Raw genomic sequence first — 12,676 nt, 5'->3', positions numbered from 1 at the left:
TTTGATCATTTTGTGTTTTTAAACCTTTTAAATCTAATTACAATGGTTGGTAAGACTCACAAATATGGCAGCCGAATTGTTTGTTCCCCGTTGAGGAGGGGATGCAGTGTGATGACTGTAAAAAGTGGTACCACAAAATGTGTACACGCCTAAGTCCGATGGCATACAAAAGATGCTCAAAGTCTAACTCGCATTGGCTTTGTATGTTTTGCTGAACGGATAAAAAAGGTGCTAATTAAGGAGGCTATGGGCCTATTGGCTTTGGCCAGCAAAAAAACGATGACACATGCGCTGACAACACCGGCACTGACAGTGACGAATGTGTCAGTGTAGTATCTGCAGTTACGCGACGACTCAAACAACCGACTCTGACGGACGCAAAAGTGAGATCCCCTTAACATTAACAAGGAGAGTAATACCTGGTACTGACATTGATAACAATGCACCTTTAGTGGGAACCGACGAACTGGATAAAACCATCACCGTTCCAAATACTCCCAATGTCCTGAGGAATGAAAAATGGACTACGGTACGTAGGAAACGAAACAAAAGGAAAAAAGCTGTAGGCAGTACACAGGTAGTTGGTAATTCACTGATGGAGTCTCATTCTGAGTCACAAACTGTACTACCAAGTAAGGCTTCGTCTAACACTGTTGTGAGTCGCTCACAGGACTCTATTACAATAAAAGATAATCATAAGATATCAGTAGTTAATATACAGGATCTATCGTCACGGTCGAAAGCTGTTAACACAGTTTCAAAGGAAGCTAAACCCCTTCCTAGTTCAATTATTTGGAATCTAGAGGAGTCGGAAGACAACGACCCTGCTAGAAGACATGCACATGACCTGCAGTTAGTGGAGTCTGTGGTAAGAAATGTACTACCTGAAGAGGTTCCAGGGGCATATTACAAAAGTAATACGACTTGGTAAACGGGTTGGAGGCGGGACCCAACCAAGAAGAATCCTGAAGCTGGTTCTCGGGAGTTTCGAAGAAAGAGACATATTATTGAAAAACACACCAGAAACTCGTGACTCAAATATCCGTATTCGACCAGATTGGCCGCTTGAGGATCGAATCAAGTGGAAGAATGCTCTTACAGAGTTGAGGACTCGCAAATTAAATGGCGAAAATAACCTTACCATTAAGGGTTTTCGGGTAGTCAGGTCTTGGAAGCCAATGCTTCCGAGGCCTGTATGGGTAGAACGATTGATTGCCAAAACACCAAGTGTGTGCTACACGAGATGTTAGCAGTTCAGTAAATGAACATCTGAATAATGTGCATTATTTTCGTTGTATATTGCCAGCAACCACATTGTCTCTGATAATAATAATAATAATAATAATAATAATAATAATAATAATAATAATAAGACAAGACTCACGATACCGAATAGGGAAACACGTAAGATTGAACTCAACTGGTCTATAAGTATCCCAAGAACGTTGAACGGGTTCTCCCCACTGCTATCGTATAACTTGCCTTCAACACCTCGAAGTTGCGAAATGGGTGGTGGGCTTCAGCGTAACAAGCCTTCTTACACGCAGCCTAAAATCATTATTAACAATGGTAATAATAGGTTTCTCACTCCACACCCTATCTACATTCCCCAGGATCACAACTGTAATTGCTCTCAGAAAGAAACTTTTCACACCCTCTAGTACCAAGTTATCACATAAAAACGGCTCGCATGTGTAATAACAGTCGCAACTTCTTCCAGTTACGCGCAGCAGACCTCTGTCACGCTAACGTAAATAGCCATAACAGAGGCTATCAGTCTAACCATCAAGACTATTTTGCAAATAAGCATACACTTCACAGTAGGCCTGTACAAGAATTTTTTGGAATACGACTCCTAGTGACACCTATGTTGAAGCATATAGCCCAAGTTATTTCAAACCACATGCAAACCATGAATTTGTTTCCTCCGTACAGTTTCCATCAGAGAGTACTCCGACCCTTTCCCCTTGGGTAAACTCCCCAATCAACTTCACTAGCTCATTTGATACATCTCCCACTAAGTCTAGCTATCAAAATACCGAACTAATGAAGAACATTCAATCCCTCACTTCAAACTCATCTCATACCCGCGAGGGTTACGACGACTTTATCCGAGATACTCTCACCCATAGCAGTATTATAGGAGGTATTCACACTAACATCATCCCTCCCATTCACAGGCAAGCTTATTTGTGGTGACTTCAATATGCCCGAAATTTCTTGGCTCCACTTGTTTTAGTGCTTTCTAACTGCTAATATTGTCTGTAACACTGAAAAGACAGTAAATATGTATTCTCCACTTTGCTCAGTGTGCTTTTTGCAGTAGTTGGTTTTTTCTTCCACTTTTCGACTGTTCATTAAAAAAATACTTGAAAGTCAATGGGAGTTACTAGTTGTATAAATGATGTAAATATCGATTGCACAGTCCTGACATTTATATAGTAGGTAAGTACCTCGAGCAAGGAAAAGTAAATGGGGTATATGTATATGTGTAATAATCATGCTTTAGACATGTATTCAGTGAATGTATTTTCTAAATGTTACTTGAAACTACTGTGAGATTGGGTGAATGAATGAACAAAGCATTTGATTGTTGCACTGACCGACTGAAATTCAAATTGTATGGATGAAGTATCAGTTTCTTCAATAATGCAAAATACGTATTTTATAGAAGTTGGAATATTTGACATTCAGGTATTGCAGTGTCGGAGTTTTTAAATCTTACCCACTTTGATTTAAGGGACCAGGAATTATCACTAGCTCTAATTTCGAAAATGTGTTTAAATACCAGGTAAATGAACGGTATATTTAGTTAAAGCACCGTTCGGATCTTTATAGATAATCATGTGTTCCATTACTCGCTTTTGTCTTTTACTGTATAGATATATTGACTTGATGAATCACTACAATGCATTGTCTTATGATTCTCCAGTATTTGCCAGTCTAGTTTTTTGGCGTTGTCAACAGTTATGTCATGTGAAATATAGACGTGCACTATGGGGTGAACATCGACAAGTTTTAAATTCACTTCGTATTGTTTTAAATCAGGCTAGTTGTTAAGTCTGTTTTCTATTTGCTTTTTGTTTTGTTTTGTTTTACCTCTGATCTCTATTTCTTCATTATTTGAATATGTCATGCTTATCTCAATTTAATTGTATGTTATTATTGGGTGTGTTGACATGAACTTGTAATGTGACATATATTCTAATAGTTCTATTCAGGTTTTGTACAGTCATTGAATTTCTGTTTAGATGTGACGGTTTTTCGAATTGTTATATTCTCTTAGTTTTCATTTCAATTGTTGGCAGTTATTGTGGACTTAGCTTTTATTTAGGTTATCTTATGTTGGTAAATAATCTAAGAGATATTCTTCTTTTAATCATATAGATAGGCGCTTTCAACGCTACAGAACATTTTACACGAAATGAAGTTTGTTCATATTTAGCCTATATTTTATAATAATAGTAAAAATAGACTGATGAATTACAGTTGTAAACAAAATGGGACGATTTAGAGAGCAACTAATATAAAGGAATTAGATTTCTCCCCATTGCAAAAGTCAGTTGGCTATCTGAACTGATTAGCTAAGTAGACAACGTGATGGTGTTTGAAGCGAATGGTTCTAATCTCGGGGTGAACATTAACTGTGGGATGCAGGTAAATCTAGTTGGTGAGTCCCAAATAGGACGTAACACGCTTTCTGGATTTCACTTCTGGTTACTATCCATCCCTGTTTAAAAATGCTTATGAATTGCTGACATTATCAAATCAATCCTCAAAGAGTGGACACTTATCAACTGTAGTTGTAAACATCAAAAAGTGACCAACGACATTATCCGCTTGTTCAATCCAATGCAGGCAAAATGAGCCTTAGTTTTAAGACTGACTAACTTTCCGGAAGTTGGACGCCTTAACTACTATGTCACTTTCATACTCATAGTTCATCCTAAAGAGAGCACGAACAAAGATTCCTTGTTTTGAAATTTATTCTGCCATGGATATCACTAAATCTTTATTTCCGAATTTTTATTATTTCTATTCATAATTCGCATAAATATAGCTTGTTATTATTTTATTTTATTTGGACACATGAATATTGGTGCAAGAGAGCGCCAATTTATATGCGCCACACAAAACAATGAAAATTCGAGAGGAATACAAAGAAAAAAAAGCTAAGGAGCGCAACAAAAAAAAGAGAGAACAATAACGAAGAGATTGGTGTAAGGTAGTATGGTAGAAATGAGGGAACGGAAAGGTACAATCAGAAGAAATCTTTCAGGCAAGAGAGACAAAACCACTTTTTATGAAGAAAGTAAAAGAAGGTTAGAGCAGGATCGCCACTGGCTTCTATTCTGAGCCATATCTGATAACGTCTCTAGCCACTGGGTAGCACCATCTCTCAGACCCCAACCAGGGAGTCGTGAAGGACCAACACAAGCCAGTCCTTTGCAGCTTTCCTTCATGTCACGACACCATGTCATGCACTGACCACCTCTCCGCTTCTTCCAACCAGTCCCAGAGTCGGCAAATAATGCACGACGTGGAATTCTCTGGGACGACATTCGGAGAACATGGCCAAGCCAAAGAAGTCGGTGTTTCAAGATGGTGACACCAATTGGATTATCATCTCTGTGCCCGAACACACGATGCCGAACCTCTGCATTACTGACATGGTGTTGCCACTGAATGTCAGCAATCCTTCGGAGACAGCGATGATCCAACACAGAGAGTCGTCTAACTTCCTCAACTCGGAGAGACCAGGTTTCACAAGCATAGAGCAAAACTGCTCTCACCGACGCGTTGTAGATCCGACCTTTTACAGCCAGACTAACATCACGAAGGCGCCATAGATGGCCCAGATTGGCATAAGCCACTCTGACTTTCACTATACGTGCATTGATCTCATCACTCACACCCCCACCAGCACTTATGCAGCTACCCAGATACACGAACTTCTCGACTACGTCTATCTGCTCACCATCCAGGGTGAGTACAGGATTGGAATCCTGCCAGTCTTGTAGGAGTACTTTGCACTTCGAAGGTGTAAAGCACATACCATACCTACGGACACTGATTGTCAACTGATTAAGTGCGGATTGCATGGCTTGGGCATTATCGCACAGTAAGACAATATCGTCCGCATACTCAAGGTCGAGAAGTCTTTCTCCAGGCAACAGATCCACACCACCATTACTTACATTCATCAGAGCTGTTTCCAGAATGTCATCGATGGCAAAGTTGAAGAGGAATGGTGAGATTGGGCAACCCTGCCTAACCCCACTGCTTGAATGGAACAATGGAGAGAGGTGGTTGTATGCCCTCACTCTGCCTGTGGTGTTTGTATATAGGGCTTTTAGGATGTTAATAAACTTCTCAGACACACCCTTCTTCAATAGACAATCCCAGAGAACAGTCCTGTCCAACGAATCGAAGGCAGCCCTGATGTCATGGAACACTACGATTGTTGGCCTTTGATAAGTATGGCGGTGTTCTAGCATTTGGCGGAGAGTGAAGATATGATCAATACATCCTCGACCAGAACGAAACCCAGCCTGCTCCTCGCGAGTCAATCTTTCTCGGGTTTTGAACAACCTACGAAGAATGACGGAAGCCAATAGCTTGGACGCAATCGGAAGCAGACTTATCCCCCGATAGTTGTTACAGGAACGACGTGAACCCTTTTTAAAGATAGGGACAACTATCGACTCATTACATGACGTTGGCACACTCTTTAGTTCCCAAAACTTTGTAAACAGCGTCGTCAATTCCTTAGTCAGAAAGTCACCACCATCTTTAAAAAGAGCCGGAGGTAAGTCATCTGGGCCAGGTGATTTGTAACGCTTCAAGAGTTGGAGTTCCTTGCGGACTTCCTACTCGTTTGGTGGATCAGTCGTCACCGGCCATGGAGGGCAGGACAGTCTGACCGATGTTGCCGGAGCAGCAAGCCAGTTGAACTGCCCTTCGAAAAATTCTGCCCACCGTCCAAGACGTCGATGGATGTTAGTGATTGGCATCCCATCATCCTCGCAGATTGTTTCACTCACACCAGACTTCTTGCTGCCAGTGGCTCGGATGAGCTGGAAGAGCTTCCGGTAATTACCAGATGCAGCTGCTGCTTCCAGCTCATTAGCACCCATCGACCACCAGGCTTCTCGGTCCTTACTCAAGCTTTGCCCAATTTCCTTACATAACATCCTTCGTTTATGGTCAAACTCACGGTCACCCGGAGTAGACCGACGGGCTTCAATGAGTTGTAAGGAACCAGAAGAAACCCAGTGCTTAAAAGCGGGACGTTTCGCAAACCCACAACTGACTGTTCCCGCCATTTTCATGGCGTCATGCAATTGCAACCAATGCTCATCTATACTTTTCGGTGGAGTGGTAGCTAGCCTAAAGGCTAGCTCGGTTCGATACTTATTTGCAACAGAAGTTGCAACCAGCTTGCTAACATCAATCTTTTGGTGGTGGTCACTTCGTTGGCCACTGAAAAGTAAGGCAAGATTGGCGCAGACCAAGGCATGGTCAGAGTCCAGATAGGTACTCCAAAAGGAGCGGCAGTCTTTTACACAACCACGCCAGCGATAGCTGATCGCGATATGATCAATCTGAGTCCAGGCTTGGGATACAGAGGGAGGACGCCAGGTGGCACATCGGCGATGACTGTGCCGAAAGTTAGTGCTAGCCAGAAACAGGTTGTGGTCTGAGCACAGTTGCAGTAGACGGTCCCCGTCATCTGACCTGCGACCAACGAGTCCCCATCGGCCACCTAAACGACTCTCTTCTGTGCCTAGACGCCCAACCTGAGCATTCAAGTCTCCGGCTAGTACTACAATATCTGTCGAACGCACTTTCTGGAGAAGAACAGATAACTGGTGGTAAAACTCATCCTTGATTGCATCCAGGCTGCAATCTGTCGGGCATAGACGAAAAGACATCGTTTCTCATGCCGGTTTCCTCTCACTTGGATAGAACTTTCTAATCTAACAACACATAACCGACCGTTAATGGGAATCCAACCGATTAGTGCTGCCTCAGCTCTAGCGTTTAGTGCGACATCAACACCAGCAAGACCAGACGACGCCACAGGGTCCCCGGATAAACGCACGTAAAAAAAGCGTTTTGAAGCGACAGATTACTTACTTACTTACGCCTGTTACTCCTCGTGAAGGAGCATAGGCTGCTCACCAGCGACAGATGGAGAGCAAAATTGTAGTACTTCACCAGTCTTGAATACGAGTCTTGGATAGACAACAAACGTTGATATTACGACTTCCAAAGACATAGCCAGCCCTATATGTTGTTCGATCGGCATTAGTGTGCGAACGTTGAAGGCAGCCAGTTTGAATGGTGCACGTGCTTTCAGAAAAACTGTTTCAGTATTCGTGTTCGGTGGTAGCATTTAATTTTCGACCAGTCAGTGACTCGAGATCGTTTAGATAGAAAAGAGTTTCCACCAAGTGCGAGCTGCTGTATAAGTTGAAAAATAAAAATACATAAAGTGGGAATGAAAGAGTGAATAGAATTTTCAGTAAATATCGTCATTTTCATTTTATTTGTGTGTGGGCTGGGATACTAACCGGGTGATTTTCTTAGGAGGCCACACCCCGAGCCTTTGACCTGAAGGTCTGACCCAGAAGACAGTGGAGCATTGTGAGGAGATGCAGTCCCATGGTAGCCGGTGACTAACAATTGGTCCATACGCCATTTGTTCCCTCAGAGTACTGGAGCCCATGTGCACCATTGGTTTGGGATCCGGTTAAATCGCCGGACATTCGCTTTTCGTCCTCTCAATTTCGTAAACAACACCGCCGCCACGAGAGGGCAGTGAGTAGGACTTCCCTGTCAGAGGCTGTATACGCGTAGCCGTGTGAGAGCATTTCGAGAAGGGCAAGCCCTCCCCGCTCTTGGCCATACCAGGGCAGTTGGGAGCCATAGGTGACGTGAGTTGTCATAAACCAGACGAGCTTTTCAAATCCGCGCAGAGAATTCGTCAGACATCAACCCATCAGTGCTAATCAGACTTCAAAGGTAAGTGAAGCTGTCAACGCGTTCGACTAATTCACTCCTTATCTTTAGTTCAGGTGTTGACGCAGGCCAGTCCTAAAGCAACATCTTGAATTTTGAGGGGTGGGAATCGCATCCCAACTTGAAACGATGCACATATGTGCCTGGTCCTACGTTGTAGCTGACTGACTGATTAGCATTTATGCTTTACCATTTCTGCACGTGTATCTCAATCGTGTAATTAGACGCTGTGTTACTTTGAACATCTATCTTTATATCCATTGGATTGTCATATCACATACGTAATCCGACTTAGAATAAATAACGAACAGTTTTGAATATATCTTTAGACAGCCAGTCATAATCAATGTAGAATCCAAGAATGTATATACGTTTATCTAAGTTCTCACATATTAACGTTTAATTGCAAAGGAATTAAAATAATATAGCAGCTACCATTCTAAGAAAGATTAAACAATCCGGATATTATTCGAAAATACAGGTGCACAATCTTTACTTTATAGCGCACGATGAAAACAGGAATGAATCTGTGCCACAGTCAGTCAGTCAGTCAGTCAGTCACAACGTAGAACTTCGTACGTACGTACATCAGTTCGAGTTGCCACACCACATTAGCACAGAGATGCAGTTGTCAATTCAAATCCCGTAGTGCTAAAGTTAGTCAAAGTACGAGCAGTAATCGGAAACATTAGGGTTTGAAGATGTTATTCAAGAAGTATAATACAGTGAGATAAACTTGGAAAGAGAAAGAAAGTAACATGAAGAATTCAGAAGATTAGAATTTGGGAGGACATAAAGAGTGGATGCACCTGTGCCATTGCAAACGATTTTGAGCCATGTCATTCAGGGTCTCTAGCCATCGGTTGCTAACATCTCGCGGTCCCCAACCAGGTAGTCTACACCCACCAATATGAGACTGTTCCACTGTGACTCATTATAACACATGTCACCACTCAACGTTTAACTTGATAATCTAATTACTGTAAAGGATTGAATTTTATCAAAAGAGAGTTACATAAATAAGTGATAATAACCTAACTCAGTTTTATTATTCTTTTATTCTTTAACTATCTGATTTCTTCATTCCAGCTATTTATACAATAAAGATAATCGCGATAGTGAATTTACTCAACAATTTGTACGTTTATGTAAATTATTACCTCAAATGACAACTGTCAAACCAACATCATCATCGTCGTTGCCGTTGTCGTCGTCTATGCAAGCAATCGTTAATAAGACTGATATTCTAAATTTACTATGATTTTTTAAACAAACTAATAAACAATGGTTACAACAAACGAAATCCATCGAATTGAATACAAATTTACATGTTGGTCTACATGATTCATTAGTTCATTTAATTCATAATAATGATGATAATAATGATTATGCCGACATAACTAGTGCAACAACATTTAATGAAGCTATTTTCAAAGCATCTATTGAATGGTACAATAGTGATACACTACCTAAGCATCGTCAACTTTATTGGATTGAATTATTTGAAAGAGTATGAGGAAGGCAGTAAAGGAGAATCAATTTAATGGAGAAAATAAAGTTTAACTAAAATCATACATCTAAAGATACTACTTATTTACTTATTATCAAATGAACATACTATGATATTTACAAACATGTAAATAACATTTAATGCTGTATTCTATTTATCATAGTTCTTGTTTCTATAAAAAGATTATGGAAAGATTCATTCTCTTATTTGATGATGTTTCAGTCATTTCACTAGCTAAGCGTACAATTACAATTGTGTTCAAACAATGAAGGCACAAGTAATTTATTACACTGAACTAAGTATTTTTCACTGGTAATAAACAAGTCACTTGGTGATGGAAAAGATCTCCAGTATTAATGGATGTTTCACATATATAAATGTGATACGATGAAATTATCTTATGAATAAAAGAAAACTGGTTTGTAGAATTCTAAATGTAGCAGAATATTTTAGGGACTATCTGTGCTTTGTGTAGTAACCAAGGTCATAATATATATCTAGTTTTCAAGTAATGATCGATCAAGTTGAAATTTAGCCATTTGTCTTTACTGACGTATCGATTGCTTAGGGTTATCCGGCAAGTGTTGATTTGTAGGGCTGGCCTTTTTCTCATTGTTTGGATTGGTCAGCAAGACGTATGTGTAATTTTAAGGGAACTGATGTCGACTAGAAGCTTAAAAATAATGATAATATGTGTAAGGAATGAGAAGCGCTTTTGATCAAAGTTGAGAAGGAATGATAAAAAGTAAGTCTCACGATCCTTCATATACTGACCATATGAATATTTTACAAACGAAAACTGGCGAGTGAATAGCGACAGGTTCATAAAGTGGAAAGGTAGTGTTATAGTTAGGCTTGTAGAGGCGAATTTCCTCTATATCTGACTCCAATTGCTAGTATCCCGTTAACTGAATATTTAGTGAAGGTAAATCTCCTAGTAGAATTATGGATTTACTCGAGATTATTCAAAAGCTTGAACACCAGTTATCGAGATAGTTTACTGTTAAAGATTGGTACACGGCGAGACTCCAATTGATGGAAGACCACTGAACGAATCTGAAGTGACTTTGGGAAATATTATCCAATCAGCAAACAGTTAGTATAGAGTAAAAATATGTTATACAAAACCAAGGAAATAAAGTGGATACATTTCAAAACTTATCAAGGTTGAAAAGTGGTTCTAAAATCGTAATGCATGCAGTAGAGGAAATCGTTCATATGGCTACAGAACAGTCGGCCTCTGGAGCCATGATAAAGTCTCGAAAACTCTTTCAGCCTCAACCACATATTGTTTATGTGCACTTCGGTTGTTGAGTACACAAAATGCTACTTGTGGATAACGACACGATGAACATAACCAAGCCTATGTAGGAGTCTGTACGCTCTCCAAACATCCGGATATATTGTAGTACCTGGCTGCAGACAGTGTTACTGGTGCTTTTATTATCCAGTTCGCAATAATTGTCGTAATTCGCCGTAGTGAGGAATTATATATGGGGTTTTCATCACAAACTGACATCAGCTATAATGCCAGAAATCCATTTAGCCAAATGGAAGAAAGGCTTTCGCGTTAACATCCTAGATCTATTATCTTATACCTGGTTGATTCGTCCACAAATTATAGTCCCGCCGTTTTATTTGTTATAGCCGCTCAATTATCATGTTTTGTACAAAATTCCCTGTGAACCAACCGTACGTTAGCACAAAGCACTAAAGTTTGCGCCGTCACCTTGAAATCTCTAACAGGCATCTGATTGGCTCGTCTGTGAATTAGAGTCTCGCCACATACATATTTACTCAAATAAACTTAGTTTCCTACCTTCCGTCCTTCCTCCTAAGTAGTCGAGATCATATACAAAAGTGTGTCAGCATCAAAGGGTGTGACAGTAGGCTTCACAACATGCACTAACTGCTTAAAAAGATATATGATACGAATAGGCTAAACAAACGGGTTTTCTAAGCTGTCCAGTCGCTGATCATTTTGGATGTAATGGTATCATTTCAAGAGAAACTGTGAGAAAATGACTTCAAATATTGTTATGCTTTGCTGAAACTAAATTTATTCATTCGATAAGATACTGTACAGTTGTCGATATTACTTTGGTCCGGTTACCTCAGTTTTTAATACGCATGCTTTCAGTTATATTAACCTCTTTCCCCGTGTTTCATTATTATCTGACCTCCATTTATCCAAACAGTCCATTTTCATTGTAGTTCATATTCCTCAATATAAACCTGTCCCCATGACATTCTGTTTTTTTCTTTAAAATTCATATAACTAATCTGTCAATACTCAACCATATAAACTACTTCATGTCCTCTGATATAAACTATATACAAGTAACCGCTAAGCTACTAGTATTTGACCACAGATGCCTTAGACACATTGCTCACATCTGCTGAGATCACCGGGTAAGTATCTTTCTTGCTACGAACAAATTCTTTCTTCCCGTACTATGTCATTATACGCACTCTTCCTCTTATATATTACCACTATTAACATAACCACTACTATGAATCCGGTGTTCATCTTGCTGTGCTAATGTGATATGGCAACCTGGAACGATGCATATATGTGTATGGTCCTACGTTGTAGCTGACTGACTGACTAAACCCCTAATATATTTTGAGAACTATCGTTTCTAGGTTATAAGCAAAATTATTCTCAGCAAATGAAATCAAAATAATTTCAATGTTTCATCCAGAAAACTTATCTGAACTTCTTCAGTGTAATACAATCAAAAATTATCACAGAAAATTGTTTTCTCTATAATCGCAGCCTAATTTCTGGCAAACCATTCGTTCAAATATCAACGGATATTTGTATAAATTGTCTAGATCATTAATACAACTGAATACATCTATCTCCATTCAATAGCCAATTGATCTTCCTATTTCTTTTTATCTGACATATTTAAATCAACAAAACGAATAATTTCTGTTCTATGATTTATTTATAATTCGCAACCCGTAAATAATATCTACAAAATGTTCAAGTTTTACAAGTAGAGACCCGTTCTTAAACGGAGCCACAGGAAACGTGAGAAACAAGTAAAAATTGATAATTATAATTTATTATTATTATAGTCAAGAGAAAAGATCTGTACAAACGAAATCAAATCATTGTGTATTTCTAAAGAA

This window comes from Schistosoma haematobium, chromosome 1 (genome assembly GCF_000699445.3).
Source record: "Schistosoma haematobium chromosome 1, whole genome shotgun sequence".
Taxonomy (NCBI): domain Eukaryota; kingdom Metazoa; phylum Platyhelminthes; class Trematoda; order Strigeidida; family Schistosomatidae; genus Schistosoma; species Schistosoma haematobium.
The sequence above is the reverse complement of the archived record's forward strand: the minus strand, read 5'-3'. Positions refer to the sequence as shown.